Source organism: Lolium rigidum, chromosome 1 (assembly GCF_022539505.1).
Source record: "Lolium rigidum isolate FL_2022 chromosome 1, APGP_CSIRO_Lrig_0.1, whole genome shotgun sequence".
Lineage (NCBI taxonomy): Eukaryota > Viridiplantae > Streptophyta > Magnoliopsida > Poales > Poaceae > Lolium > Lolium rigidum.
The window spans coordinates 4,990,763-5,008,766 of NC_061508.1; the positions used below are offsets into that span (position 1 = coordinate 4,990,763).

General features: G+C 50.6%; 1 pseudogene; it reads right to left on the minus strand.

Moving 5' to 3' along the window:
- Positions 1-8,728: 8,728 nt before the first annotated feature.
- On the minus strand, positions 8,729-10,320 carry LOC124703374 (annotated as a pseudogene).
- Between the last annotated feature and the right edge of the window lie 7,684 nt (positions 10,321-18,004).

The window sequence follows — 18,004 nt, forward strand, 5'->3', positions numbered from 1 at the left end:
GCCTTGACATGGTTGGCCCATTCAAAACTGCAAGGAGCAGCATGACCCACATTCTAGTAATGGTGGATAAGTTCACAAAGTGGCTTGAAGTAAAACCCATCGCAAAGTGTGATGGGCATACAACGGTGAAGTTCTTGAAAGATGTTATCTTGCGATATGGCTACCCGCATAGCATTATCACAGACAATGGCTCAAACTTTGCTCAAGGTGAGTTCAAAAGGTTTTGCGAAGATAACAATATCCGGTTGGATTTGTGCTCAGTGGCACACCCACAAGGCAATGGCCAAGTTGAAAGAACAAATGCATTGGTACTTTCCGGTATCAAACCAAGACTCATCGATGCGGTGGAAAAGTCACCAGGATGTTGGCTCGATGAGCTACCGTCAGTGCTATGGAGCATAAGAACAACTCCAAACCGGTCCACCGGATACACTCCATTCTTCATGGTTTACGGAGCAGAAGTGGTCATACCAGCTGACATTCTCCATGATTCACCAAGGGTGCAACTCTATACCGAAGAAGAGGTCAAAGAGGCCCGAGAAAATGATGTGGACTTGCTAGAAGAAGCAAGAGAGCTGGCCTTGGCAAGAACAGCCATTTACCAGCAAAACCTCAGACGCTATCATAGCCGGAAGGTTAACCCGAGGGTGTTCCGGGAAGGAGATCTGGTGTTACGCCTGGTGCAGCGCACTAAAGGCCGGCACAAGCTTTCACCCCCAAGGGAGGGACCATTCATTGTGAGCAAAGCTCTCCACAATGATGCCTACTACCTAATTGATGCACATGAATGGAGGAAAGGAAAGGCGGACAAGTCCGGAGATGAGACCAAGCGTCCATGGAACGTAGCACTGTTGCGTCCTTTCTACTCCTGAAGTTGTGGTGTAAGAAGTTCCTTTTTGTACCTTATTTGCTATGAATAAAAGATGTCGGAACCTCGAATGAATATCGGGGACTACCCCTATTGCATGCAGTATGTCTATTTTTTTTCAGTTCACCGGTTGCTTATTGAACGTTTTTTCTTTCCGGTTTAGTAGTGTGCTAAACCCTACCGGAGTCTTCGACTCTGCTGCTGTCCGCAACCCGGCTTCATGGCAAGCAAGATAAACCGGTAGGGGATAAGCACATGAACTGCGAAGAGAGAGAGAGCGGGAAAGAACAATCCGGAAAATTTAACTAACCCCGGTTGTACCGGTTTTTTGCAAAAATTTCGAGTTATTTCTAAGTTCAAGAAAGTGCTTGCTTGGTAAAAGAACTTTGTGCTCATACACCAAAACGCCCAGAGAAGGTAGGCAGAGCCAAAGCAAAAGAGCCAAGTATGCATCGAATTGGATGCGGAAACAATTTCGGAATCGTTGCAGTGCAAGACAAAATCAGAACGATAAGCCAACATGCTAAGTTAACAAACCAACATAGCTTAATAAGTTACCGGTATGCAAGAACACCGGCATAAATTTGTACCACAACCAAAAGGATAAGTTTTATCTTACATCGTAAACCCCGGCATACCGGGGTAGAATTTAACAGGCATTGTTTAAAGACAAACAGGGGCAACCAAACATATCACAGCAGATGATCAGGCAGCAGGAGCTTCGGGAGGCACGGCACCGGCTTCTGGAGCTTCCGGAGGCGCGTCGCCCGCTCCGGCATCTTCACCCTCCACATCCTCTTCTTCCTCTTCGTCACTGAGATAATCATTGACACCGGGAGGAGGAGGGATGAAGGTGCGAGCCTCGGCGTACTCAGCAATCCGATAGGCTCGGTCCTGCCGCTTCGCGGTGAGGACCGGATCCATATCAGTTGGAGCATTTTCGCGCACGCCAAGGAGGGCGTCCAGATCCAGCTCGTCGTACGAGGAGCAGGCGACGCGTAGCGCCGCATCCGCTCCGGCACGAGCCGCAGAGCATTGCCACTCCCGGATTCGCCGGCCGGCATTCTTCAAGCACTCCGAGGTGAGCGATAAGTTCGCCGGCACCTCCTCTCCAGGCCAAAGCACCTTGAAGAGGTGGATCGCCACATCGGGCAGATCCGCAAGGTTCCGGTCCACCGCACGCATGTGGGAGACCCGCGCAGAGAGGGCAACCAGGTGATCATAAGGATCCCATGGCGCGTCCAAGTTCTGGTACTTCTGCTGGGTTCGGCGCTCGGCCACCTTTTTCCGCGCAAAAGGCTGAGAATCCGGGAAGAGCCCTGGGAGGCAAAGAAAGAAAGGGTAAGGAATATGTTACCGGAAAGCATAAGCTTATAAGCAAAACCGGAAAAGAAAAGAGATAGCTTACGGAGGGCAAGTGCATCAGTTTGCATGACCAATTGGTCATACTCCTTCTGCTCCGCCTCCAGGCGCGCGGCTTGATCCTCGGCTGCTTTTCGCGCCTTGGCTCCCTCCTCAAGCTCAGCTCGCAGCACAACCGTGGAGTGGTTGGCATCCTCCAAGGCTTCATTGAGCTTGGTCTCAGCGGAAGCTTGGACGGCCTTCATAGCCTCATTATGCTTGAGCCCAAGCTGGATCGCCTGCTCCTTCAGCCCCTTGGAGTAAAGCTCCTGGGCGTCCATAGCCTTGCGGTGCTCCTTGATAAGCTGCTCCTTTTCATCTAGGCACCGGAAAGAAAAGTGTTAGCAAAGTTGCGACTGGTAAAATGAGGAAAGAACAAGGTAACCGGAAAAGAAAGAGCGGTACCTTGGAGTGCGGCGATCTGGGCCTTGAGGGCATCAATGGTAGCTTCCGGGACAGCTATTCAACAAAAAAATCATGAGTATTAAGAAAGAAAACATTCCGGTAACAAGATGCCGGAGAGAAAAAAGGAGCCTACCTTGGCACTTGCTGTGCGCTTCAGCGAGGTCCCGGTGCTCCCAGAGAAGCTCCTCGAAGAGGTGCCTCCGGGCGTCGGCCGTGCTCTGTTCAAGATAAAATGTTAGAAGAAAAGAAGCCGGTTTCTCCATGCCTCTACCTAAGTTTCATGCTAAGATCTGCGTTCTTAACCCGAAACTCGGGGACTGGCTATGCCAGTTTTTTGAGTTTTTACCTAAGCTTTGCGCTAAGACCTATGATCTTAACCCGAAGCTCGGGGACTGGCGATGCAAGTTTTTTGAAGCTCTCTACCTAAGTTTCACGCTAAGATCTGCGTTCTTAACCTGAAACTCGGGGACTGGCTATGCCGGTTTTTCAAGTTTTTACTTAAGTTTCGCGCTAAGAGCTATGCTCTCAACACGAAACTCGGGGATTGGGAAGATAGACAAGATCTGGAAAGAAAGAAACCGGCAAAAACTGAAAAGTTGCAGAAAGTTTGGTGGAACTTACCAACACATTGTTGGTGGCATCGTGCCACGCGTTATCCAGCTCCTTCACTGCGCGCCGAAGCCGCATGAAGTGTTCCTCCGTGCACCGGGGTCCAGCGGGGTCAGGCGCCGGAAGCCGGTCATTCCCCAGGCCGCGGGTGGATGCAGAGATATCCGCAGCGTTCCACTTTTGTGCGTAGGGGAGAAGGTGCCCCAGGTCGCGGCCTTCACGCTTCAGCTCAATGATCCGGCCCAAGAAGCCGGAAGGTTTTTCTCCAACCGCAGCAGCGGCGGGGCCGATGTGCAGCACCAGAGGCTGCGGGCCGGCGGTAGAGGTGCCGCCCTCCATAGCCTTTCCCCTGGAAGCCCCCGGCTTGAGGAACTTTGTGATCTTGAGGGTCTCGGGCGGCGGCGTCGGCTTGGCCGCGGAGGGCCCTTGGCTGAGCGGCGGCGTTGGAGTGGCCCCAGTGGGCTCAAGGATAGGAGCTTCTGGCGGCGGTGTAGAGGAAGCCGGCGCGGAAGTATCCGGCGCGGCCTTGGAGGGGGAAGAGCTAGAGTGCTTCTTCTTCTTTTTCTTCGGGGCGGGAGGAACCAGAGGTTCCGCCCGCCCGGCAGCTTCATCGTCGGGGCCGGTGTTGCTGGCACCGGTGTCTTGGTTCTCTGGAGGGAAGGTGAGATCCTCCTCCGCGCGGGGATCAGGAGGTGTAGGGGCCGCGCGCCCCGCACTTGTGGTGCCTCCCAGAGGGGAGGCAGAAAGGTCACCGGTACCGGATGGTACCGGGCTTGACTGAGGAGGAGGAGTTGGGGTCCTTGCGGTTCCCTCGGAGGTCTCCGGCTTCGAGCCGCTGGCGCTCTTGGAGAGCTTGAGCGCAGGGCTGAGCAAGAGAGAGAGAAAAGATCAAAACGAGCAAGAGAAAGAAAAAGTTTGTGAAACGAAGCAAAATAGAGAAACAAAGATCTTACCCAGAAGCGACCGGCATCTGCTTGTTCTTGTAGCGCCTCTTGCCAGTCTCTCTCCCCCCAAGGACTTCCGTCCGGAAGCGTTTGGCGGGGGGAGCTTGGCTGGAGCCGGCGTCAGGTGCAGGGGCCTTGTTCTTCTTGCCCTGGGGGATGAGCTTCTCCAGGAACTCGTGGCCGACCTCGGCCTGCAGGGGAGCCACGTGCTCGTGGACCTGTGGTGCGGGGCCAGCTGAGGGAGCGTCTACAGAAGGAAAATAGCAACAATACGTAAGAGACCGGAAGAGGAAACTACCTCAAGCATGGTGAGCTCATCGTCGGAACCGGAAGCCGCAGAAGAAAAGTTACCAGGGCGCTGAGTGGGGATGCGGCCCATCTTGAGATCGTGCCAAGGGACGAAGGGATCTGGGTCAACCTTGTCCAAAGGGCGCTTCCGGCAAGGGCCTCACCGATCCGACTCGATGCGAGGGAAGCGGTCCTTAGCCTGAAAACAAAGAGAAAATCAGTTAGCCATAGTGTAAAAGTTACCGGTAGAACAACCCGGGTGGCGCAGTCTCTTACTTCATCGGTTGGAGGGTTGAGGGAACTGAGAGGCAGGAAGCCCCACTACCAGTCATCCGGCATGTCCGTTTGGCATATTTGGTTAGCCTTGCGGACTACATCCGCTTTGCTTAAGGGAAGGCCGGTGATCTTGGTGGGATCGCCAGGGCCGTACATCTCGCTTATCTTGTGCGCCCGGCGCTTAAGGGGAAGCACCCGTCGGCAGATGAAGGTGCGGATGATATCATCGGAGCAGATGTTGGTCTCCTTCATCAGCTTCTCCATGAAGCGTACGACCCGGTTCGTCTCAATGTGATCCATACCGGGGAAGTAGCCCCAGTTGACCTTCGTGGGCGGCACCGGGTTGAAAGCCGGCAGATTGATGAGATCCGCGGCGCCGTTGTTCTTCACATAGAAGAACGTCGTCTGCCATAACCGGCAAGATTCGAGGCCGTTGAACTTAAAAAAGGGGCTCCCTTGGCGGGAGCCGATGATACAAGACCCGCATTGAACGGGGGGTTTGGGCTTGGGAATATCCTTGCCCTGGACCGAATTGATCCGCAGAGAGAAATAGCGAGCAAAGGTCTCGCGAGCGGGGCGGATGCCGATGTAGCCTTCTATGAAGGCAACATAGCAAGAAAGATAGAAAACGGCGTTGCCGGGAAGGTGGTGAGGCTGGAGTCGATAAAAATCCAAGATTTGGCGGAAGAAGTCAGAGGCAGGAAGGCCGAAGCCACGCTCAAAGTGAGCAAGAAAGACAATGAACTCACCGGGTTCGAGCACCGGTTCGATCTCGTCGCCGGGAAGCTGGCAGGAGACTCCCTCCGGTATCCTCCTAGACCGGTATAGCCAGTCAATCTCGTGTTGTGTCACGTCGGAACCTCTCCAGGCTCCGCGTGTGATACCGGAAAGATCTTTTCCGCGGGCCTGGCTGGAGCTGCCGGCCTCTTGGTCTTTGCCGGATTCGGCTTCCATCCGGGCAAGATCTGCGGTTAGCCCGTCGGAAGTCCTACTTTCGTGGCTACTAGAAGATGAGGCGGGAAGAGATTCTTCGCTAGACATGTGGATCTGGAGGACGCCGGTATCTACTCGCAAAACAGCTTTCCCAAGAACTACCCTCGCGCGAAGATCTACGAGTAAGAAGAAAAGCAAAAGAAAAGAGGAAGTAAATACTCTACCGGCCCAAGATCTGGAAAGCAAAGAGAAGAGAGGTAAATGTGTATTGAGCCTAACCTGAGGCGGCGGAGGCGCTTAGGGAGAAGGTCGCCGGAGCAGCGGGAGGCTCGTGAGCGCCGACGGAGGTTGGCGACGGGGAAGGGCGAAGACCGCCGAGCAAAGCCCGAGGTAGCGACGGCGAAGAAGTACTAGTGGATCTCTCCGCGGCGAAGAACCTCAGCGTAGCAAGTGCGACGACGCAAGTTCGTCGGAGCGAAGCTCTGGCGGCGACCGGCGGCGACGAGGTTGCAAGGGGCGAAGAGCTCGAAGCGCTGGGAAGAAGGCAAATGCGGGGAAAGAGATGAAGTGGAACCGCACTCCCTCTTTATAGGAGAAGGAGATAGTGGGCCAGAAACTACTGGGCTGTGGCGGTTCGCCTCATGGGCCGCCACGTGGCACGCAGATACACGCGCAGAAAACATAGTGCCACAGGAAGGCCACACGTATCCGGTACGGCGGTCGGGATCCGGTGTGGCGCCATAAATGCTGGCGCAGAAGCCGAAGGGAAGTGACCCCTGACACTGGCGTGTCAGACACAGTGCGCATGTCACTGACAGGCACTGTACCCGAGAAATTCTCGACTTCGCCGAGGAGAGAGTTAATGACAAAGATGCTGGGGAATAAGATACCGGAGGTACCTTGAAAGGAGAGAAAGAGGTAAGTTCGGAAAAGATGCCGGAAGATCTAAGCTCACCACCGGAAAGATTAAACCGGTACCTTAAAATATGAGAACCTGGCATGGTCCGTCGGATAGGATCCACCGGACTATACCAGCTTCGGGGACTAATGTTGGGGGATGACCCCCGGTATGCCAAAGGCATGCCAAAACCGGATGGTTTAGGCCATCAAGATACCGGTTTAATGTTTATACCGGAGCACGAAGTAAAGAGTTTGGCTAAGTGAAGCTAAGCCGGTATCCCCAGGAGGGGTATACCGGAACCTGATAGAGAAGACACCGGGATACCGGCAAGAAGTGCACTGTAGCACGTCGGCAAGGCTGGTCAAAGATTCTATTAAGAGCTAGAGGACAAGGATGAGCTAAGAAAAGTAGCTTTAAACGAAGCCCTGACGATAAAGAAGAGGATGACGCTGAAAGAAGCCGGAGGATGTCACCCTCCCTGATTAAAGAAGACCCCGGCGTCATCTATGATTAAAGTAACTTTGTAAAGTAGTTTGTCTCTTCAAAGATGCCATTAGGGTTTCTTCCCCTGTAAGCCACCCTCTCCCCTATATAAGGAGAGGGGGCAGCCCTCTTCACGGGCACGTATGTACAACGATCCCTGTGTAGAAGGAAACCTGTAACCTTGTTGTTCATGGAATAGAGAAGATCTAGAACGGGGTTCATCCTTGTGTCTCTCTTCTTCTACCTCTGGCCTTGGCCGAGTTCTTGAGGAAAGCACCCGGAAGTTCATCCTACCTGAACACAAACCCTCCCCGAATCCTCTAGCGTCCATTCGGCCCCAACTTAAGCCATCCTATGGCATCTGTCTGTTCACCACGACGACAGACATGAAGATATTCCATGGACGGGCGAGGGAGGAGCGGGAGGCATGCGCGAGAGGAGATGACATAGTCCAGGCCGGCCCAGCATCCGGTCAGACCGGCCGGCACGCCCGGTCCCTGGCCCGGTCCGACCGGGCGGCACGCCGGATCCGGCCCGGCGCCAACCGGACGACACGCTGATGCCAACCGGGAGGGTTACTGCGCGACACTTCCCTGCCCGGTCAGCACCCGGTCCCTGGCCCGGTTTGAAACGGCCAGCCCAGTCCCAGGACCGGTCGACCGGCCCCCAGACCGGCCGTGTCCGAGTCTGTCTCGACCAGATCTATTCTGGGTCGGTTATTTTCGTACTTTTTTGACCTAAGGTCGTCCCAGACGCCTATATAAGTGCCCAGGACGCCTCCAAAGTTGCTTTAGACCATGTTTAAGATAAACCCTAGTTCTTAGTTGTTTGCTATGCAAAACTATTGAATCCCAACTCTCCAATTCGTTGCGATCTGGAGTTTTATGCTACTGAAAGTTTGTGTGATCTGCTGTTCCATTGGGGATTAGAAGATTGCAATCTACCGCTTCGTGGTTGGCGGCTACGTGCGCAAGTGTGTGGAGTTGCGAATATCTTTTACAGGGTTGAGAGCTGTTGCATTGGCGACAGGAATCAATCGAGAGACTTCGTCGGCGTCATACAAGTTATCCTCCTCATATCATCGATTCCATCCGCTGCTACCATCGCGCGTTCATCACCACCCGTCGCTTACTGAGAAGATCGGGCACCCCCATATCATGTGGCATGTGCCCAAAGAGTGGTGTGAGGATGATTAGCGGGCAGGGAGGAGAGGATTGGATGCGGCGGCGGCCATTGGAGAGGGAGGGGAAGAGGTGCGGCGGGGCTGGGGAACCCTAGCGCGGCAGCGGTAGAACAGGGGTGCGGAAGCGTGAGATCGCTTTTCTGATACCATGCTAGAATAGGTTAGGATTGACCACAATTGTGGGTTCCATGTTATCTCATATATATAGACAATTACATATATATAAACAATTACAAGATATACATGGAAACAAACCAATCACAAATCTCAACCATAATGGCCTGATTATAGAATATCTCAGGCACAAAGTATGGAAGGATACAACCGCATATCCTAGATGATGCGGTATGCCTAACATATACCACTATAAAGTGCCTAACTGTTAACCTAGACAACCAGTACATGAGACATACATGACCCGAAGTATCGGAAAGGCCATAGAACAGACCTATCTCTTATGTACAAGATTTTTTGTTTCATGCATGGCTCCCTCCTTTGGTGCTACCGAGCTTGGATAGTAGGTAGAGGCAACCTGAGGAGAGGAGAATCGATGCGGCGAAGCAGAAGAGGTCAGTACACGATGTGATGGTCACCCTCTTGCTCTTCTCGGAGATGCCAACCAGCAGAACCATGAGGATGACATGACCCAGCTTCGTCTTGAGGTCACTCACCGAGTGGATTTCCAGCCACACTTGGGCCGTTCCTGCAGAGCAGAACCAGAGAAATAAATTCACTGAAATCAACCATCAAATGCATTGGTTCTACGGGAAATGCACTTTGGCTCATAGGAGCATTTGCTCTCATTATGTGAATCCACATTTTGAAGTGTCAAAAAATTCTAAACTAAATTTTTACATGTACATCTAAACATTTTATGTTGGTACACAAATTTTCAAAAAAAGAAAAAAGTTTCTGTAGCTCCTGTAAAAAAGACAAATTTTGATGTTGTAACACGACTACATACAGCATATTTTTTTGTCTTTTTTGTACACACCACACAAAATGTTGTTTTTCCACGAAAACTTGTATACGAATATAGAATGTCACGGTGTATACCAAAAAATTTATGTCAATTTTTTTTAACATTATAAAAATTAATTTTTAATTATTTTATATAATGGGAGCATTTGCTCCTATGAGCCAAAACGCCACCTCCTTGGTTCTACTCCATGTAATGGTTTGAGAAAGCATGCCAACGAACCGGAAGCCTGAACAATTAGCCAAAAAGGCTGGATCCTTCGGCGGATTGTTTTGCGATGTCCATGTTAGTGATGAAGAGCTCGTACAGGCCCGTCCGGAAGACAAACATGACCGTCCCGGTGAGGTACATATCTGGGACGAGACAGGTTAATGTGCAAGTGCAATGGTTAGTTATCAGTGCATCATGACTACGCAACTGAAGTACTGAACTGACGGCATGGCTAATCTCACTGTATGTGACAATTGTGCTGACATGTAGAACTTTATAGTGGTGATGGTGGATTGTGCATGACTGATTGGTTGAAGTACAGATCAAACATGGGGTGAATCAGTAAGAGGTTTACCAATGGCTTCAAATCAGCATGAGCACGACCTTCCCGTCGCCGCGCAGGTAGTACTCGACGAAGGCGTGCAGCCCTGCGTAATCAAGCGCAACGATGTTAAAAATATAAAATCTGATCGGTAGCCAGCAGATGAACCTGAAGTGCTGAAGAATCAAACACCTTGAGGAAGCAGAGGACGGATCCGGCGATGGCGAGGAAGGCCATGAAGCGGCATGCGTAAATGGCCTTGTCGATCCCCGCCTCCAGGTCCGAGCCGAACCCCGTGCGGGCCTGCAGCCCGAACGGGCGGAACCGCGCGGCGTGGTGGGGCTCCGTGTGCACGGCGCTCGCAGCCGCGTGGGGGCTCGACGCCCCTCTAACCCTCACGCCGCGCGGCCACACCGGAACCGAGGTGTCTGGGCCGGCGTCATCATGACTGCCGTCTCAATTCAGCGGCGAGGCGTTGCTGGCTAAGTAGGCAACAGGCGCCACAAGTGGAGCGCCATGTTCGGTGCACCGGTGCGAGTGCGGACGCGGAGGGCGACGACGACGGGACAGCTCGTCGGGTTGCGGGCCGACGAGTCCACGTTCCCTTTCCCGCGCCGTGCGTCCCGTCCGGCCGGTGGCGATAGGGACGGAATTGGGGGACGTCCTGTACACCGACCTGGTCGGTCGGTGCAAGGCACCGCACACCCCCGCAACTCGGGCCGGTTCAGTGGGCCGCGGCCCATCCCAACAGGTAAGCTTTTTTTCCTTTTTCTTTCCTTTTTGCTGTTTTATCTTTTCTGTTTATATTTCCGTTTTTAAAATGTAACAACTTTTTTGGAAACACAAAACTATTTTTTGAGATGGAATATTCCGTAAAATTTGAACATTTTCAAAACTGAACAAATTTTAGAATTTGAACAGTTTTAAATTTGAACAATTTTAAAATTTGAACATTTTTTAAAGTTGAACATTTTTTAAAATTGAACATTTTTAACTGAACAATTTCAAAGTTTGAACAATTTTAAAAATTGAAAAGTTTCAAAGTTTGAACTTTTTTCAAAAATTAAATTTGAACGGTTTTCAAATTTGAACGGTTTTTAGATTTGAACGATTTTCAAATTTGAACATTTTTGAATTTAAACATTTTCTCAATTTGAACAATTTTTAAAAATTAAAATTTTCGAATCGAAAAAATATAACAAAAACCGAAAACAGAAAAAAGAAAAGAAAACAGAAAAAGAAACCAGAAAAGAAAAAAGCAAAAAGCAAAAACGAACTGCACAGGCTAAACAGACCTAAATGGGCCGGCCCATACCCGACCAGGGGGTGTGCGGTGGCCGGTAGCCACCGACCTGGTCGGTGTATAGTTTTTCCCCGGAGATAGCCACCAGTGGCTCTGATCCGTCGGTTTGCTGGGCCACAATAACAGCCCAATGTGAAGAGGTCTGATCCTAGTTCAGCCCAGCACATCTAAAAAGGGACTCTTCATTCCAGCAAATGATAGTCCGTTAACAACTACTGCTACTGCTACTGGGCTGATTTCTCGGCCAACAAACTCTGAATACCAAAAATGCCTATCTATGCCCTAGACTCTAGTTGAACGAAATCTCTACTACTTAAAAAGACTAAAGTACTCCCTCCATCCTGTTTTAATCAACGTGGGAGGAGAAAAATGGTTCACTAATCTCAGTTTACAGTCCAGTCCTTAACAAAAACATTAATCTCCGTGGATCGATCGAGCCAGCAGTGGGACGATGGGTACGTGGTGGGGCTGGTTTCCAGTTAACTTGGCAACCAACGGTGTACAAAGGTGGGGGATTTTCGCAAAAAAGACAGCCAAGTTAATTAAAATGGGACGGATGGAGTAGTTCCTTATTCTGCCATCACAATACGTTTTGTCGTTGCACTCGTTCGTCGCGCATCCGTCGCGCCCAAATGGGCCAGGCCCAACAAGTACATTTCCTTGGCTCTCTCACGAATCAGCGTTGCCGCTTCCTAGGGTTTGGCTCCGCCGCTGCTGGCTGCTGCCTTCCAAGCCGCCTCCTGACAGTACGCCAAAGCACCACGGCGGACGGGAGTGACCGCGTCGGGGCTCTAGGATGCAGACGGAGAAGGGAGAAGAGCCCCGATGGACGCCAGGCTCCGCCTCGCCGCGACCACCGCCGAGCTTGGAGCTCACAATACTACCCTCTTCACCTCCCCTAGCCCACCCGCTCGGCCCTGTCGACATCAGGGACTAAGCGGCTACGCTCGACTCTGTTCTCCAATCTGCGAGGCCGAGTTGCCGGGGAGCGAGATGGGGATTGGGACAGAGGCGATGGAAATTCGCATCGATGGGGGCTTCTTTCCAGCAGGTGGTGTACCAGTGTATTCCCCGAGGGAGGCGACGGCCGGGGAGTGGGGGGAGGCGGCGATGGAGGCACACGGGGTGGCGCTGCTGGCGCTGGCACACGCGCACCGCCTGCCGTGGCTGAAGTGGCGTGCGGAGGAGGCCGTGGCGGCGCGCCTCACCGCGGATCGCGCCGTGGACGCGCTGAAGCTGGCCCGGCTCTGCAACGCGCCGCGGCTGTACCTGGGGTGCGTGCGTCTCGCCGGCAAGGACCTGGCTGCCGTCGAGCTGTCCGAGGGCTGGCGCTTCGCGGGCCGCCACGACGCCACGCTCCAGGCTGACCTGCTCCGCCTCCTCCACGACGCCCACCAGGTGCGCGTGCCGTTTCTTTTTTCTGGCTGTCAATCTCATGCATTATTTCTCTCGAAATAAAAAAAAATACTAGGAGTACGAAGGAAAGTCGCTTTAGTTGACGTAGCCTAGCCAGCACGTAGCATTCCGTTGCTTGAAAGGTTGATTGCCCTTTGATAATGGCGTTGGTGCATGGATCCATGCGGTTCTTCTGCATTCGGCAACACATTAGCGCCTCTCCCCAGAGATGGAGATGGTTACTGCCTGCCTAAAACGCATCTCCGAATCTCAATCCCTACATACGGTACACACTGCCGACGCTGCCACGACCAATTGAGCAGGCAAGTTCAACACTCAGGAGGAGGAACTAGCTACAAGGTCGGTACTCTATTCTTAATTTTTCTATCTCTACTGATCTGTTCCCAAACTGCTTCCGCTGCGTGTATGAGTGTGACAATGTGTTATTCAGATGTGCAACAACGACGATGATGCTACTATGCAGTGCCTCAGCACCTGATTCTAATTCTGTACTCATAGTTTATGGATTGGCTCTGTCTTGGTGCTTGGTGAAACACTGAAATTGCTATAGTGCAGTTATTAGAATTTGTAATTTTTTCTGTTAGAGCATGTACATCGCAGGCGCTAAGCGCGGGCGCTAGGATGATCTTCCTGGCCGTTACGCTCAATTCCTGGCCGATCTCGGGAATAAGCCTGGCATCGATGCCACAACAGGAGCCGGGCGCTCCACTATTTTCTCCACCAGAAAACAACTTTTCCAACAACAAAGGCATCATCCACGCGCGAAAACAATTCGTGTTTAGCGCCTTTATTAGCGTTCCTCGTTAGACGATGGGGCGCTTGGTTGATTTTAATTTTCGGTAGTATTATTTTTAATTGCTTAAGCGTCTCCCTAAGCGTCTAGGGTTGTACATGCCCTTAGTGTATTATTTGCAATGCCTAGAACCGATGCAAATTAGACTATGTCGTGTAGAGCCTGCTTGGCTAGCTGCTGTGTTGTGGCACTGCCTGAGTGCTGCCTGATGTATGACCGGCTAGGCACCATGGGCTAGCGAACCGCCCGTTGTGTCCCATATAGGGTGTACCACACAACTTGTTCTAATTGTTGTTTGAAGCAGTGCATTTGCCTATAGTATAGTGTCATTAAATTGAATTACTGGTTAGTGCGGTGTGTATAATTTGAAATGATATTTATGTAGTTACCTGCTATAAATTTGAGCAATCTACGACAATAATATTTTAGTCTAAAGTTTATCATTTTTCATAGAAAAAGATTGATTGTTTTGTACACAACCTTATGGCAGAGTTTTAACTGTCATCATTAGTAAATTTTCTTTTACATGATAGGACCAGTCTTTAGAAATCATCACCATGGTTTTAAAGGCGGCTAGGCGTCCCAAGGCGATGGGGGTGCGCCTGGACGCATAGGCGCTCAAGGCGCGTTGCAAGGCGACGCCTTCGGTCGAAGCGAAACGAAGGAAAGGGCTCCGGCCCAGTTTACTCAAAGGGCAAAAAAGAATTATCTCCGGCCCAACTGGCCCAACGAGACGGGGCTAGACGAGCAAATACGTGCATCTCAACCTCGACCTCTCTGTCCCCGCAGCTGCTGTTGCCGTCGGAGGAGGCCATCCGAGATGGGGCAAGGAGGAGGAGGAGGAGGCCGGGCGGAGAGGCAGCCATCGCGGCACCCGGCGGTGCTGCAGACTCCTAGGACGCCCGGAAGGAGATGCCCGGAAGCTTGGCCGGAGGAGGAGGAGATCTGGCGGAGGAGGAGCTGGCCGCCGGAGAAGAGAGAGCTCCTCTCTCTCTCTCTCAATCCACTCGATTTAGGTCACGGTGTGTTCCCCTCCTTCTCTCCTCTCTTTACCCTCTCAATCCCCTCTCAATTTCTCTCCAATTTGGCCCCAATTTCACTTTTCCCGCCGCCAGCTCTCTTTCCCGCTCCCCCATCTGCCGGCCTCCCCAACGCGAGCAGAGCGTCCAGATTCTTGCAAAGCGTCCATTTTTGCGCCTAGGCGACGCCATTGGACGCCTCAGAGACGCCTCTGGACGCCTTGGTCAGAAATCAAAGGCGACGCCGATGCCTTGCCCTCCTGGAACGCTCGGACGCTTAAGCGTCGCTTAGGCGACGCCTTTAAAACCATGATCATCACCCAGAAGTAGACATATATATTTGTTGTGCTCAAAGCTGTCTCACCTTTGAACTATCTATAAAATGTAATCTAAAGAAGTTATTATCTCTTTATCCAAATATAAATAATTGGCGAGGGATAATGTTACATATTTAAAAGGGATTTCTATTTTCGTGCCCCTGCTTCGTTAGTTGTACTCTGTTTTCCCCAGCCCCTTAGTTTTTCCTCAGCTTTCCCCTCCCTCTAGTTTGAAACCCCTCGAAGACGCGGGTTGCCGTCAGGTCAGAGGCCTTACCGTTACCGTCGGGTCGGTTCCTCTCGACCGTCTCGTGCTCGACGGGTAGCCATCCATCTACCGCTGACGCGTGGGCCGTTTTATTTCCTGGTTGTATACACGGTGCTGCCAATGACAAATGGGGCCACTCTATGGGGCTGCCGCAGCCAATGACCAGTGGGTCGTCTATTTATTTATAGAAAATTATATATTGCCGCTCTGTGGGGCCTCCGCAGCCAATGACCGCTGTGGCAGGTGACTATTTTCGCAGCTTAATCTAAAGTGACTCTTATGCTAAATATTGTGCATCCCGACGTTGACCTAGCGGTGGCGGCGAGCATAGCCGTTCTGACCATGCCGATATCGGCATCGGCATCGGCATCGTTTGGAGGATGTGGTGCTCGAATAATAGTGGAAATGCGATATTATTTTTTACATGCATAATATATAGAAAATAGGTAGATCTCTAAATCGATGCATATGAAGCTACATATATATTCTTGGTCATAATCGCCTTATCTAAAGGGGATGGATGCATGGCTTCACGTCGTCGTCGCTTTCATCGTCAGTATCTTCGTCGTCTGAGTAGTAGTACCTCCTGCACATTGTTCCGTCGAACACCTTCACTGTGAGCACATCATCGCCTTCATATTTGAAGTGTACGTAGCAGCCGAAATCCACACCGTGCGCGATGGCGAATTTCTCCCAGCCCTTGTCGAGGTACATCCGGCCTTGTCCGTCAAATAGGACCTCCACGGTCCAAGAGACGAGGACCGCGATCAGCTGCTCGCGAGATACACCTTAGCCGGCTCATGGCCGTCAAGATAGTCCGCAAACTTTTTTGGGAGTTCTCGCAAAGAGATCGAGCGCCGATCGTTTGAAATTAAAGGTTTTTTAGAACATGCCCATAATTAATCACATGCATCATATATGTGGGAACGCGTACGTACCTTCTTGACCAAAGGGTCTTCATAGACGACGATGAAGAACTCCTCTATGATCAATGGCAGTGTTGACGGTGGTGGTGGCAATGATGATGATCCACTTCCCCTTCCCCTTCCCCTTCCCCTTCCCCTTCCCCTTCCCCTTCCCCTTCTGGTCCGCGTCCGAGATGTGGAAGCCATGGCAATGGATGATCAAGTGTATGTGAACGAAGAAGAGAGAGACAGAACCTATTGACACAAGGGATGGCCGTGTGGGTGTTTATAAGGGAGAGATGACCGTTGTAGGGGTTTACACAATAAAATAAGGAGGAGGTGAACGTTGGTGGGGGTTTACACAATAAATTAAGGAGGAGATGACCGTTGTGGGGGTTTACACAATAAATTAAGGAGGAGACGACCGTTGTGGGGGTATATATCTCAACAAAAAAGTAATGCGGACTATCTTGACGGAAATGGAACTTCGTGATATAGTTTATCATTTTACCGTGAAAAGTAATGCCTAAAAGAAATGGTAATTCGTGATAGTTTATCATTTACCGTAATGGCTACAACAAATCGTTGATGGTTTATCATTTTTTGCGTGAAAAGGAATGGCTACAAGAAATGGGTGATGGTGTATCATTTTTTGCGTGCAAAGTAATGGCTACAACAAAATCGGTGATGGTTTATCGTTTTTTGCGTGAAAAGTAATGGCTACAAGAAATGGGTGATGGTGTATCATTTTTTGCGTGAAAAGTAATGGCTACAACAAAATCGGTGATGATTTATCGTTTTTGCGTGAAAAGTAATGGGTACAAGAAATGGGTGATGGTGTATCATTTTTGTGCGTGAAAAGTAATGGCTACAACAAATCGGTGATGGTTTATCGTTTTTTGCGTGAAAAGTAATGGCTACAAGAAATGGGTGATGGTGTATCATTTTTTGCGTGAAAAGTAATGGCTACAACAAAATCGGTGATGATTTATCGTTTTTTGCGTGAAAAGTAATGGGTACAATCCCTACAAGAAATGGGTGATGGTGTATCATTTTTTGCGTGAAAAGTAATGGCTACAACAAATCGGTGATGGTTTATCATTTTTTGCGTGAAAAGTAATGCCTAAAAAGAGTTTATAATTTAGCTCGTGAAAAATAATGCAGAAAACCAAACTTTGCGTGAAGCTAACCGACGACAAAGAGAGAGAGGGTGGTGGCCCCGACCAGAGAGAGAGATAGGGGTTATCCTGCCCGTTAGATCATACGATCAACGGTCGGCGGGCACGATCCGCGTGACATGGGCTAGACCAATCAAGGAAATGTTGGGCGTCTATGAGAGTTTGTGAAGGGAGAGGGCAAAACTGAGTAGTATCAAGAAACCAAGGGCAAGTGAGTAGTAAACAGACTAAGGGATTCAAATATGAGATTTAAAAAATGAAAAATGTGTGTTTTGTACAATGAAACCCATCTTGGCCTACCTCAAACTATTTGCAATACAAATCTACATGAGTGTGAAAATTATGGCCTCATTCAGACAAAGTATGTTTTGGGGAAAGCTGTTTTGGGTAGGGCTTATTATGGAAAACCATGCACCTTCATAGCTACTAGGTGATTTGAGAAGTGGCAATTTGTGGTGAAACTTGATTTATCTATGATTTATCTATGATTTGAGAAGTGGCAATTTGTGGTAAAGACTCCATGAGTAAGTGCCACTCTTTTTCGGAATTTTTTGCACATTAAATAACTCATTTAACTGGTTAATCCCATTTGTTGACTCTCTCGTTGACCAGCCACTTGAGGGTAAAGCTGAGTATATTACACTAGCCGAGTATTAGCACTCAAGGAGAAAAGCTGAGCACACAAAAAATGCTAGTATATGACTCGGGGGTATACCCGAGTATATCTAAATTTCCAGGGTTAGACCCGAGGACGCGTGTTGCGGTGCAGAAGTGGAAGACGTGCCATTGTTGACGCGTGTCGCGGTGCAGACGTGCAAATAGTGGGCGCGTAGGACGCGGGTCACATTTAGGCCGCGTAAGCCCCTCCCTCCCTCTGCACACAGTCGTCTCATTCTCGCTCACGCACGAAACCACCCCTCTCACGTCCCATCAACTTCTCCAAATCGAAAAAACCCCAACCGCCGTACGCACGCTACCCGCCGGCGATGGAGAAGAAGAATGC